Here is a 12787-nt window from a genome sequence, read left to right as displayed (position 1 = left end):
AGTTCTGCAGCCTCACGAGGCCCAGCGCCGCGCCTGTGGGCTGTCCTCCTGGGGGCATGGCTCCCCTGGACGGGGAGGGCTGTGGAGGGCAGGCTTCCCATCCCAGGGGCCCCACACAGCCCACCTCATCGGCTCCCGCTCCTCCTGTGCCGCAGGAGTCAGGGGCTTGAGGCAGGGGCTGCTGCCTGCCCAGCCTGTCGGCCAGGTGGCCCCAGCAGCAGGCCCGGGAGCTGTGTCGGAGCACAGTGTGACCCGAGAAGAAGGGTTTTCACAGGCGTGAGAACAGACAGGAAAGAAAGGGGAACGGAAGTGCAGAGTGAGGGGCTCTGTGGCGAAGTTCTGCCTGGTGGTCAGAGCAGCCCAGGCTCCCATCACGGGTTCCAGGGGGTTGCTGACCTCTCTGCCAGGGGAGAACACACCCCCCTGGGCCAAGAGCAGGTGCCGGTTGTGCCCCCCACAGTCCTGGGAAGAGGAAGGAGCCAGCATCCCTGGGTGTCCTGCAGCCAGGGCCCAGCACCCGCTGCGAAGAGCTGACCCAGAGCACATCTCAGCAGTGGTGGTGCTGAGGCCCAGAGAGGGAAAGACGCTTGCCCGAGATCACACAGTGACTGCAGGACCCAGCAGGAGTCCCCGTGGACTCTCCGTCCGTTTGTTCATGCGGCCAGCACTGCTACCACACCTGCCGCCTGCCAGGCGCTGGGGGCCGGCCACCTGGGTTTCTGGGACTGCGGGGTCAGGCGATGCCCTGCCACTCTGCCAGCCTCGTTTTCTCCAGCTCCATCCCCACCCAGGTCACCGGGCTCTGACCAGTGGGCTTTAGAACACACGAGCTCCTTGCCACCCCAGGGCCTTTGCACGTGTTGTTCATCACTCTCCCTACAGGTCTTTGCAACATTCCTTGGTGTCAGCAGAGAGCCCTCCCCCGGTCTCTCCACTTTGAGTTTGGGTGTTTGCCCTCTGGTCTAGCCTCTCCCCGTCTAGAACAGAAGCGCTGAGGGCAGGACGCAGCACCTACAACAGTGCCTGGCACGTGGAAGGTGACTGTGTGCCAACAGCCGTGCGACCCGAGCACCTCAGGCCTGGAGCCCTCATTCTACAGCTGGGGAACTCGGACAGAGGCGGTGGTGGCCTGGGTTGTAAGACCCCGTGCTCCCTGGACTCCCCAAGGTCCCCAGGTCTCAGGGACCCAGAACCAGCTCCTCCTCAGACACCTGGTCCCCTTGCAGAGATCAGCACAGTGAGACCCAGAGGAGCTGCCATAACACTGGCAGAGGGGCATCTGGACCGAGGTGGCTCGACCGCAGCTGTGCCCATTCAGCACCCTCCCAGAAGACACAGGACTCCACTGTGCACCGTGAGGTGGCAGGACAAGCCCCTAGTCCCAACTTACCCCGACCTTAGGGACTTGGGCCCTCCCCCTCCCCCAGCTGCTCTAGGGGCTCCCTGGTGCTGGGCATCCAGGGAGCGGGGAGGGCTGGCCTTGCCCAGAGGTGCCTGGAACGTGTCTGGGTGAGCCCTCTGGGGGCGCCACCTGAGTACTGAGGGGTTCTAGGTAATCCCAAGGGGCCTCAGGTGATCCCTGGGGGTTCCAGGTGAACCTGAGGGGCTCTATGTGGTTCTAAGGGTCTCCAGGTGGTCCTGAGGGGCTCCAGGTAGTCCCTGAGGGGCTCCAACTAGTCCCTAAGGGGCTCCAGGTGGTCCCTGAGGGGCTCCAGGTGGACCTGAGGGGCTCCAGCTGGTCCCTAAGGGGCTCCAGGTGGTCCCTGAGGGGCTCCAGGTGGTCCCTGAGGGGCTCCAGGTGGTCCCTGAGGGGCTCCAGGTGGTCCCGAGGGGCTCCAGGTGGTCCCTGAGGGGCTCCAGGTGGTCCTGAGGGGCTCCAGGTGGTCCCTGAGGGGCTCCAGGTGGTCCCTGAGGGGCTCCAGGTGGTCCCGAGGGGCTCCAGGTGGTCCCGAGGGGCTCCAGGTGGTCCCTGAGGGGCTCCAGGTGGTCCCGAGGGGCTCCAGGTGGTCCCTGAGGGGCTCCAGGTGAACCTGAGGGGCTCCAGGTGGTCCTGAGGGGCTCCAGGTGGTCCCTGAGGGGCTCCACGTAATCCCTGAGGGGGTCCAGGTGGTCCCTGAGGGGCTCCAGGTGGACCTGAGGGGCTCCAGGTGGTCCCTGAGGGGCTCCAGGTGGTCCCTGAGGGGCTCCAGGTGGACCTGAGGGGCTCCAGGTGGTCCTGAGGGGCTCCAGGTAATCCCTGAGGGGCTCCAGGTGGTCCCTGAGGGGCTCCAGGTGGACCTGAGGGGCTCCAGGTGGTCCCTGAGGGGCTCCAGGTGGTCCCTGAGGGGCTCCAGGTGGACCTGAGGGGCTCCAGGTGGTCCCTGATGGGCTCCACGTAATCCCTGAGGGGCTCCAGGTGGTCCCTGAGGGGCTCCAGGTGGTCCCTGAGGGGCTCCAGGTGGTCCCTGAGGGGCTCCAGGTGGTCCCTGACAGGCTCCAGGTGGTCCCTGATGGGCTCCAAGTGGTCCCTGAGGGGCTCCAGGTAATCCCTGACAGGCTCCAGGTGGTCCCTGAGGGGCTCCAGGTGGACCTGAGGGGCTCCAGGTGGTCCTGAGGAAACCTGCTGCCCCCTTTCTACACTCTCTCACACCAACACAGCTTCTCCATGTACAAGGGGAAACCTGACGGGCTGGGGGTGAGGGATGGAGTTGAGGATGTGGGCGGGGCCAGGGCAGCCCCACCTCACATTCTGCAGGCGCCCTCCTGGCCTCCCATCCTCTTCCCTACTTGGGTGGGCCTCTGGCCTCAGTGCCTGCTCCTAAGGGCAAAGCTCTGATGAAGGCCCCTCAGCCTGGAAGCCAGGATCCCTTACCCCCTGAGCCACCACCTGACTTGCAAGTTTCTCTCAAAGCCCAGGTGTGCTCAGGCCCTGTCTGCTGGCTCGGTGGTGCCCCTGGCGGAGCGTCCTGAGAGTCCCTGGAGACCGTGGCACACCCAGGCTTTTCTCTCGGCCCTGCCCCATGCTCCTCATGCCCACATCCCACCCGTCCAGTGCTGGCCCCAAGCTAGACGTGGCCCTCTCTGGCCGCAGGGCTGAGACCAGCTGAGCCTGGGGAGCTTCCTACAGAGAAGAGCTGGCGGCTGATGGGGTTACCTGGCCCTCGAGATCCCGGAGAGGGAAGGTGTGTAGAGAATGACCCCACCTCAGCCTCCTGTGTCACAGGCTCGCTGGCCAGCTCTCCAATGCCCTGCACCAACGTTGGTCCAGGTTGCCCCTGGGACCCAAGGCAGCCCCTAGCCACAGGGTAGAGGGAGGCAGGGGTGGAGCGAGCCAGCACAGCCCTGCCAGGGGCCATCCTGGAGCCAGACGGAAGGGCCCCTGGGGGCCCAACCCGGGACAAGGGAGCAGCGGCAGGAAGAAAACCACCTGACTCACCTGAAGCAGGTGTGTGAAAATAAACACCTTCAGAGTCAGATTTCCTGTTCCCGGGGCCACAACCCCACCTCCCTTCCCGCTCCCCCTGCCGGCCTGCACCCTCCCAAACATCCTGACTTGGCACTCTGCCCCCACCTGCGTTCAGGCCAGCAGGACCTCTGAGAGAAGCCACACCTTCCCCTGCGGTCAGGCCAGGCTTGCCCGAGCCCAACCTGCAGGGCGCCCACTGTGCCCTGTACATGCCCACAGGCTTCCCGCGCATCCATCCGGTGCCTTAGCCAAGTTCCTAGAGCAGACAACACTCCCCAAACACCTGCTCCCAAAGGGGAGTCAGAAATCCGGCGACAAGGAATTGTCGTAGGTTTGTTCCCAGCAGCTCAGAGAGGCATCCTGTGTCTCCGTGGCCCTTGAGCAGCTCAAGGTGGAAGGGCTGTGTCTGGGCTAGGGGCTCTCAGTAGAGCTCTGGCTACAGGTATCCTTTTTTTTTTAAATTATTTTTTGGGAGAGAGAGAAACATCAATGAGAGAAAACATTGATTGGCCGCCTCCTGCACCCCCCCACTGGGGATCAGGCCCCCACCTGGGCATGTGCCCTGACTGGGACTTGAACTGGTGACCTCTTGGTGCAGGGGTCGACGCTCAGCCACTGAGCACACCAGCCAGGCTCCCCTAGAGCTTTAACAGGGGGCTCAGCCCTGCTGACACTTCACCTGGGCTCCTGACCTCCGGAGCGATGAGGACGGCTTCCTGTCGCTCTCAGCTGTCAGGGCTGCAGCCGCCTGTGCAGCAGCCCGAGGAAGTAATGCAGCGCGTGTGCCAGGAAGGGAAATGCTGTGGTGACAGGTGCCCGTGACATGGAAGGGGGCTGATATGTAGGCGCTAGGAGAGTGGTGTTTTTTTCCTTAATCCTCACCTGAGGATATTTTTCCATTTATCTTCAGATAGAGTGGGAGGGAGAGAGGGAGGGAGGAAGAGAGAGACAAACATTAATGTGAGAGAGACACATCAACTGGCTGCCTCCTGCATGACCCTGACCAGGAATGGACCAAAATCCAGGTACGTGCCCTTGGCCAGGATTGAACCCGTGATTCTTTGGTCTGCGGGCCGACACTCTAACTGCTGAGCCACACTGGCCAGGGCAACACTAGAAGAGTTTTGAGGTGCATGACTGAAAGTGCCTAGATGGCCTGGCTAGTGTGGCTCTGTGGGTGAGCATTGATTCTGTACCAGGAGGTCACCAGTTCGATTCCTGGTCAGGGCACATGCCCAGGTTGTGGGCCCGATCCCCAGTGGGGGGCGTGCAGGAGGCAGCCAATCCATGTTCTCTCTCATCAGTGTTTCTATCTCTCTCTCCCTTTCCCTTCCTCTCTCTCTAAAATCAATAAAGAAAAAAACAAAGTTTAAAGAAAATGTCTAGATGTCCTTGAAGAGACTGCTGATAGAAATATAAATGTTGTCATGGCCAGTTTGGCTCAGCAGTTAGAGCGTCAGCCTGCGGACCAATGAGTCATGGATTCGATTCTGGTCAGGGGCATGTACATCAGTTGCGGTTCATCCCAGCCCTGGCCGGGGTCCTGTGGGAGACAACCAGTTGATGTGTCTCTCTCACATTGATGTTTCTCTCTCTATCTCACTCCCACTTAAGGATAAATGGAAAATTATCCTCAGGTGAGGATTTAAAAAAAAAAAAAAAAATGAAATATAGCCCTGGCCGGTTTGGTTCAGCGGTTAGTGAGTCGGCCTTTGAACCAGAGAGTCCCGGGTTCGGTTTCCTCTAAGGGCACGTACCTCGGTTGCAGTTTGTCCCCAACCTTGGTTGGGGTCATGTGGGTGGGAACCACTCAAAGTATCTCTCTCACGTCGATGTTTTTCTCTCTCTCTCTCCCACTCTATCTGAGGATAAATGCAAGAATGTCCTTGGGTGAGGATTATATATATATATATACATATATATAAAAATGTTAAGGGTGATTCCGATGAGTGCACAGAAAGAAGTGAGGTGGATGTTGCTGTTGTCTTAGAGAAAACACCCACCATTGTGGACAGAAGGTTGCTGGGATATGGATTCGAAAGGTGCTTCCGGTGACATTTCAACAGAAATGAGGAACAGGTTACTAGAAACTGGAGGAAGACCATCCAGTGGCAGAAACTTGGCTGAATTGGGTCATAGCGTTGATCAGAAAGTAGAACTTTTAAGGGGTGAGAATTTAGCTGAGGAAATCTCTAAGCCAAGTGTGGACAGTATAGCCTGGGATCTGGACGGTACAGCATGTAGTAAAACCTGAGAGGAGAGAAAGAAATTGGGGGAAAAAACTGCTAAGTAGAAAGGAACCAGTAGTGGATGATTTAGGAAGTCCTTAGACTGTTCAGATTTTTAAAATTAGGAAATTCTGTCTGGCCGGTGTGGCTCAGTGGTTGAGCCTCAACCCTGCACTAAGAGGTCGCTGGTTCGATTCCCAGTCAGGGCACATACCCAGGTTGTGAGCCCGATCCCCAGTGGGGGGCATGCAGGAGGCAGCCAATTCATGTTCTCTGTCATTACTGTTTCTATCTCTCTCTCTCCTTTTCTCTCTAAAATCAATAAAGGAAAAAATAAATAAAATTAGGAAATATACTGTTCAGAAAGTGTGGTCTAAGAGAACACCAAAGGTGTTGTGGGAGAAACCACTGTTGAGGAGATTAGGTGTTTGACTCATGTGTCCACTCCACCATCTTGGTGGAGTGCAGGAAGAAAGATGGGGACACCCAGGAAAGGTCTGTGGAGCCTCTTGTCTGATGGCGTGGACCCCTGTGATGTACACAGGAGACCAACAAGGTTTTTGAGAATGTTACACCAGCAGAAACCCTGCCAGCCTGGATGGAGACACACAGAGACAGAGGCAGTGAAGGCAGAATCTCGGGGAGGGCAGAGTCATGAACACAGAGACAGAGACCAGAGGAGGTGGGGCTGAAGCTGCTGTGGAGACGCCAAATAGCAGAGCACCACCATGAACCCACAAAAGATTCTTCTCAGGCCTTGAAACAGAACGGAACGTGCACTCTGGCTTTGGACTTGCTTTGGACCAGCGATTCCTTCATTCCTTCCCTCGTTTCCCTTTGCATTGAGTTAAGACCTTGGGAATATTGAGATGGGGAGAATGTATCATACACATGGGACCAGAGTGAGGGGTCAGAGGGAAAATTGGGGTGAGTTGAATAGTGTTCACCCCAATTCACGTCCGCCTGGAATGTCAGAATGGAACATTATTTGGGAATACAGTCTCTGCGGGTGTGATGAGTTGAGGTCATACTGCATTAGGGTGGTCCCTACATCCAAGAACGGCTATTCTTTTTTTTTTTTTTTAATCCTCACCCGAGGACATCTTTGCATTATTTTCAGATAGAGCAGGAGGGAGAGAGGGAGGAAGAGAGAAAGAGAAACATCTATGTGAGAGAGACACATGGAGTGGCTGCCACCCACACAACCCCTACCGGGGCCGGGGACAAACTGCAACCGAGGTACATGCCCTTAGCGGGAACTGAACCCAGGCTCTCTGGTCTGCAGGCCGACGCTCTAACCACTGAGCAAAAATGGCCAGGGCATTTTGTGTTCTTTTTTAAATCCCTACCCAACAATATTTTTCCTCTTATTTTCAGACAGAGTGGAGGGAGGGAGGAAGAGAGAGAGAGAAACATCGATGTGAGAGAGACACATCGATTGGTTGCCTCCCGCACGGCCCCAACCAGGGCCAGGGATCAAACTGCAACTGAGGTACGTGCTCTTGACTGGAATTGAACCAGAGACCGGTCCGCAGGCGAACGCTCTAGCTGCTGAGCCAGGCCGGCCAGGGCATGACGGGCGTCCTTATAAGAAGGGGAGACGCACAGAGACACGATGGTGGAGGCAGGAACTGCAGTGGCAGCCACCAGCCAAGGAGCCCTGAGGACCCTCTGCTGCTCTAAGCCCCTGGAGTGTGGTCCTTGGTCCCAGTGGCCCCAGGACACCAATGCATGGAGTGTGTTGTCAGACCACTTTGGTCTGGAGGCACCTGGAGCGTGGCTGCAGGTCGAGGGCACTCCGCACACCCAGCAGAGCCCTGGGGGCCTGCCTGCAGGTGCAACACCAGGTCTGACCTGCTGCCATCAAGGTGAAGCAGCCCCCGGGGGCAGCGATGTCAGGGAGGGTTTCAGGAAGCAGGGCTGGATGGGAGGCTGTGGGAAATGGGGCTTATTCTGGGCTTGAGCATCAATCCATGTTGTTAGAAAGTGGGGGGAACGCAGGGAGGAGGGGCCACTCGCATTCCCAGGGTAAGAACGCTCCATGCATCATCACCCCCCAGCGCCTTTGTGCTGTTGGACACGATGATGGAGTGGTGTTGCCTGTTCGTCTCAGAGCGATCTTGTCTGACACTAGTGAGCTGTGGCTGTTTCTCTGTAACAAGAGAACCCCATGGCCCAGCTCTCTCTGCAGAACCATCCCCCCAAGGGACAGGGAGCCGCACAGGGCACCACACAGGGGTCCCAATTCTTTCACTAGGAGCAGCTGCTGGTACTAGGAGCCCCACAGATACTCAAGGAGACATGGGGACAACATGGCCCGGTAAGGGGCGCTCTTCATCTCCACTGCTTGAACCTGGGCTCCCTGGCTGCTTAATGAAGACAAGACGACAGAAGTGACGTCGGGGCCACAGCCGGGAGAGGCGGCAGCGTCCAATTCCTGTCCTTGGCAGTGCCTGTCGCCAGAAGCCAGCCATCCCATGGGGAGGGTCTGCGCCCCGGGTGGGCCCCCAGCAGACTCCTCCTGGACCGCAGAGACGTGAGCGGAGAGGACCTGCTCTTCTGAGCAGGGCTGGTCACGCAGCACCACCGAGGGCCTCTGCCTGGCCACTCACGAGGCCAGATGAGCACTTGGCCCCTAGTGTGAGGTGCTGGGATGCCGGGAGGGGCGGAAGGGCCTCCCCAGAACTCTGAGGCTGCAGCAGCCGTCTCCCAGGGTTGGTGCTGGGTTCTGTCCCTCGCGGCTGGCTAAGGCAGCCGCTCAGCAAACAGGCCCGAGCCTGTGAAGTGAGGGTGATGGAGCTCACGCTTCCTGGAGAAGTGCATTTGGCAGTGCAGGGCCGAGGGGCCAGGGCAGGTGTGCGACCGATGGAGCAGCACCCCCACTCTGCTGTCCTGAAGACTCCCCCTCCAACGGCACGCACAGCCCCCTCCTAACCGACTGTGGGCCTCACGCTGAACACGCTGGGAGGCATGCATTTCGTCCGTCTTCTGCCCTGTAGGAGCCAGCATGCCCTTTTCATGGTGTGGAAACCAGACCAGCAGGCCCCGGAGCCCAGGCCCTGGGGAGACGGTCTGGCATGAGCTGTGCTGCTAGGGGCAGACCCTTCCCCTGGCCTCAGTCTCTCCATCTGTGAAACAGGACACCTCCAAGCACCTGTCCCAGGCCAGGTATCTAATCTGTCCATTTGGAAGGCCTTGGCCAGACTTCCAGGCCTTGAGAGAGGCCACCCCCTAGGGCCCGGGAAATACTTTTTCACAAGTTGTAAGCAGAGCCCCAAGCCTGGGTCTCTGAGGTGTTCCCTGAGTAGGGAGCTTTGAGCCTTTGTGGGTGTGGCTTGGGGGAGGTGGGAAGACGCTGGAGCCCAGAAAGGGGCGGGACTTACCTAAGACCTTCCCAGGGTAAAAAGAGTTGCTGTACCTCCTGGGGGCTGGTGAGGGCCCAGTGGGCACGGGGTCTGTGCTGGGCAGTGGGGAGGCCGGCAGGGGCACTGAGGACAGGGAGCATGGGGGAGAGGCTCCCACACTCTCAGGTGTCTCGGCCCCACTGCACTTGCTGGGCGGGTGCAGGGCATCCCAGAGGCCGAGCTGGCTCAGGAGTGCGCAGCTTACCTGGCAGCAGCTGGGCTGTGGGAATGCACCCTGCCCCCAGTGGGGCCGCCCAGATCCTACCATCACAGGTGAGGGACCTTGGACAGAGCCGTTCCTGCTCCTCGAGCCCTCCCAACCCCCCGTTTCCCAGTCTGCAAAAAGGCATCTGTCCCTGTCTTTCCTTGCAGGTGGAATTCAGAACTGTCCTGTGAACGTGTACAGTGTACCCCACCCTTAAAATCTTTGTGTTTCCTGTTTTCTGCTTAGATAATAGATTCATGCTCATTGCAGAAAATACAGACAACGGAAGTCGAGACGCAGGAAAGCAGAAGGCATAGTCTGGCTGCCCGGATGTGGGGGTCCTGGGAGCGGCCCCCAGGCGTTGTCCCTTCAGGTAAACTGCGTCCCAGCTCCTGAGCAGCCTGGCACACAAGAGGGTCTGGTCGGATCTGTTCTGCGTCTGTCACCTGTTCTGCCCTCTGGGGAAGCCCCTGGCCCTGTGTGTCCACTGCCTGTCTTCAAGTAGTCACTTCGAACCAGTGGCCAGCAGCTCGATGTCACCTGGAGTGACTCAACTGTCTCCTCTCAAAGGCCATGGCAAGCCTCGTTGTGCAGGCGCCTGGCCAGTGAGGAGCACACCAGTCAGAGTTCGGGCCCTGGTGGCCAGTGGGCTCGAGGCAGGGCCACCTGCTGAGGGTGCCAGCTCCGCCCACGGAACGCTGGGAGCTCTGTGCGCGGAGCGTGCCGAACGGCCTGGCAGAAAATACTTTTGTTTAAAAACATTTTTTTCTTTATTGATTTTAGAGAGAGAGGAAAGGGGGGAGAGAGAGAGAGAGAGAATGATCGATGAGAGAGAACATCCACTGGTGGCCTCCTGCACGCCCCCCACTGGGGATGGGCCCACCACCTGGGCATGTGCCCTGACCGGGAATCGAACCGGCGGCCGCAGAGACGTGAGCGGAAAGGACCTGCTCTTCTTGATGCAGGGTCAACGCTCCACCACTGAGCCACACCGGCTGGACCAGAACATATTTTGGGGGGAAATTCCTTTCTCCCCAAATACCTCGCTCATTGGAGCTATAAGCAGATTACTTTTATTTTTAAAAATGTTTTTCATTTTAAAAGGTTAAAAGAAAAAGAGGCAAAAGCATGAGGTCACCCTGCTTCTGGGACTCTTATCTTGCCATGGAACTTTTCGGACTTGGTCCAGTATGAGAGGTTTTTAGGATGGAAATCTCATCTTTCTATTGAGTGGAAGTAAAAATGGAGAAGATTTATTTAAAGAAAATCGGAAGGCATTTTACAATCTTACAGTTATTATTGGATTTGAGGGAACACGCCATAACCACCTCCTTCACCAGGTTTATGCATGACCCCCCTCAGGCCTCCAGGGCCTGGGATGTCATGTCAGGTGAAGGGGTGTTAAGGAAGGCTCCCTGGGGCAGGCAATGCCTCAGCCAAACCCATTGGGAAGAAGAGACCATCAGACCAGACCCTCGCCATCCCCTTGAAATCTCTGGCAGCGTGTGGAAGCCCCTTTCACAGAGCAGAACAGAGGCCCGGGCTTTCGGACTTCCCCTGCACCAGCCTCCCTAGTTCCTTACCCCACACGGTGTGCTCCCAGCTGCAGACCTCGATGGGGGAGCAAGTAATGGGGTGGGGCTGGACCCCCACATGCAGAGAGGCCAAAGCGACAGTCAATTCCGCGGGCATCTGTGCTGGGCTCTCTGAGCCTCCCGGCCCGCTGCCCATATTCTCTCCAATTCGCAGACATGGCGCAGACTTTAGGGACAGCTCTGTTGGGGCAGGGATCAGGGGAGGCTCCCTGAAGGAGGTGGCTGAGGCCTGAGGGTGAGGAGGCACCAGCCCAGCAGAGCCCAGGCACTGGTCTCAGTCTGGGCTGGGAGGCAGAGAGCCTTGGTAGCTTTGAACATGTAACCAAGCCACCAATGGCCAAGAAAACATGATTTCCTGCCTTGACAGTCTGTTATGGGCTGAACTGTGCCCCCCCCACCACCACCCCCTTTCAAGTGCTTAACTCTTAACCCCCCAGTACCTCACAACATGTTATTTTTTGGAGACAGACAATGAGGTTACAGAGTGAGATTATTAGGGTGGCCCCAATCTAACAGAACTGATGTCCCCATGCAACGGGGAAATTCGGACACAGATATGCACGAGGGACAAGACAGCCCTGTGAAAACTGCAGTGATGTGACCGGGGCCCAGGAGCTGCTGGAAGCTGGAGGAGCCCTGGACCAGACCCTCTCAAGAGCGAGAGCGTGTGGAGGGAGAGTGGCGTTGCTGGCACCTTGACCTCAGACGTCTGGCCTCTAGAACCCGAACAGCACATGCTCAGCCCTCAGGCACCCAGTCAGGGGAGCCTGGCTGCAGCGGCCCCAGGAAGCATGCCCGCCCTCAACGGCCAGGCTTGAATTCAGTATGTGGGGCTCCTAGAGGCCTGGGCCAGAACATGGCACTGTGGGCAGCCCACAGGCAGCTCCTACCAGCTCCATCCTGCATCAAGGCCTCTCCAACCATCCCTCCCAGCCCTGTACCCTGCCTACAGGCAGCTGCCCTTAGCATAGCCCTGTGCACAGGGGGTCAGACCCGTGAGGTCACAAGGCCCTAGAGGTGTGTTCAGGGCCACTTGGCAGAGAATTCTGGGGTCCTGGGTCCCTAAGTGTGGTGGAGGGGGGCTTAAAAGGTCACTGTGGGCCCTGCAGACTCACCTGGCTTCCCAATGTAGCAGATGGGACACCTGTGGTTGGCTGTACATCAAGGGAATTGAAGAATGGCATCAGGTGTGGTCCACAAGTCTGAAGTGGGAATGAGAGAGTACAGGTGAAACCAACCCTGATGCAGCTATCCTATTGAATGTCGGCTTCTGCCGGGCTCGGAACGCAGAGGGGTGCTGCCCGGTGGAACACTGTTCTGTGGCCGCACAAGAGCACTGAGCCACGGGCCAGGCCCTCCAGAGCCAGTCCTGTGCACAGGGCCACCTTCCCAGACCTGTGCCAGCCACGCTAGTCTGTCCCTCAAACTGCCAAGTGTTCAGACTCGGGCGTTTGCATGGACTGTTCTCTCTGCAAGGACTGCCTACCCCAGCTCTGCCTGGCAGGACTCCTGCTCAAAAGCCAGCCTGAGCCCCATAGGGTCCCAGCTCAGGTATCTGTGGTCTGAGACCCGCTCCGTGGGGTCCTGGGCTGGCCTCTGCAGAGGGACCAAGGCAGGACTGGGAGAGCCAGGAGAGGGCGGCTCCGTGGGTGTGTGGCCCTGTGCCAGACCTCGAGGGTCTGAATCCCGCCCCCACCACCCAGGCGTCCCTCAAAGAGGACCTAAAATATCCACACCCGTCTCTGGCCCACAGGACACAAATGGGGTCCACCTGACACCTGGCCTGGGGACACCCATGCAGTCTAAGAGGCGGGTGCAGAGGCAGCCACCTGCCCAAGGCCCTGGAGCATGACTTCCTGCTTCGCCGGCTTCGTCCCCTGGGGCATTCGGGCTCCCACCGGCCGGCCTTG

Source organism: Molossus molossus, unplaced genomic scaffold, assembly GCF_014108415.1.
Source record: "Molossus molossus isolate mMolMol1 unplaced genomic scaffold, mMolMol1.p scaffold_m16_p_29, whole genome shotgun sequence".
NCBI lineage: Eukaryota > Metazoa > Chordata > Mammalia > Chiroptera > Molossidae > Molossus > Molossus molossus.
Note: the sequence above shows the minus strand (reverse complement) of the source record.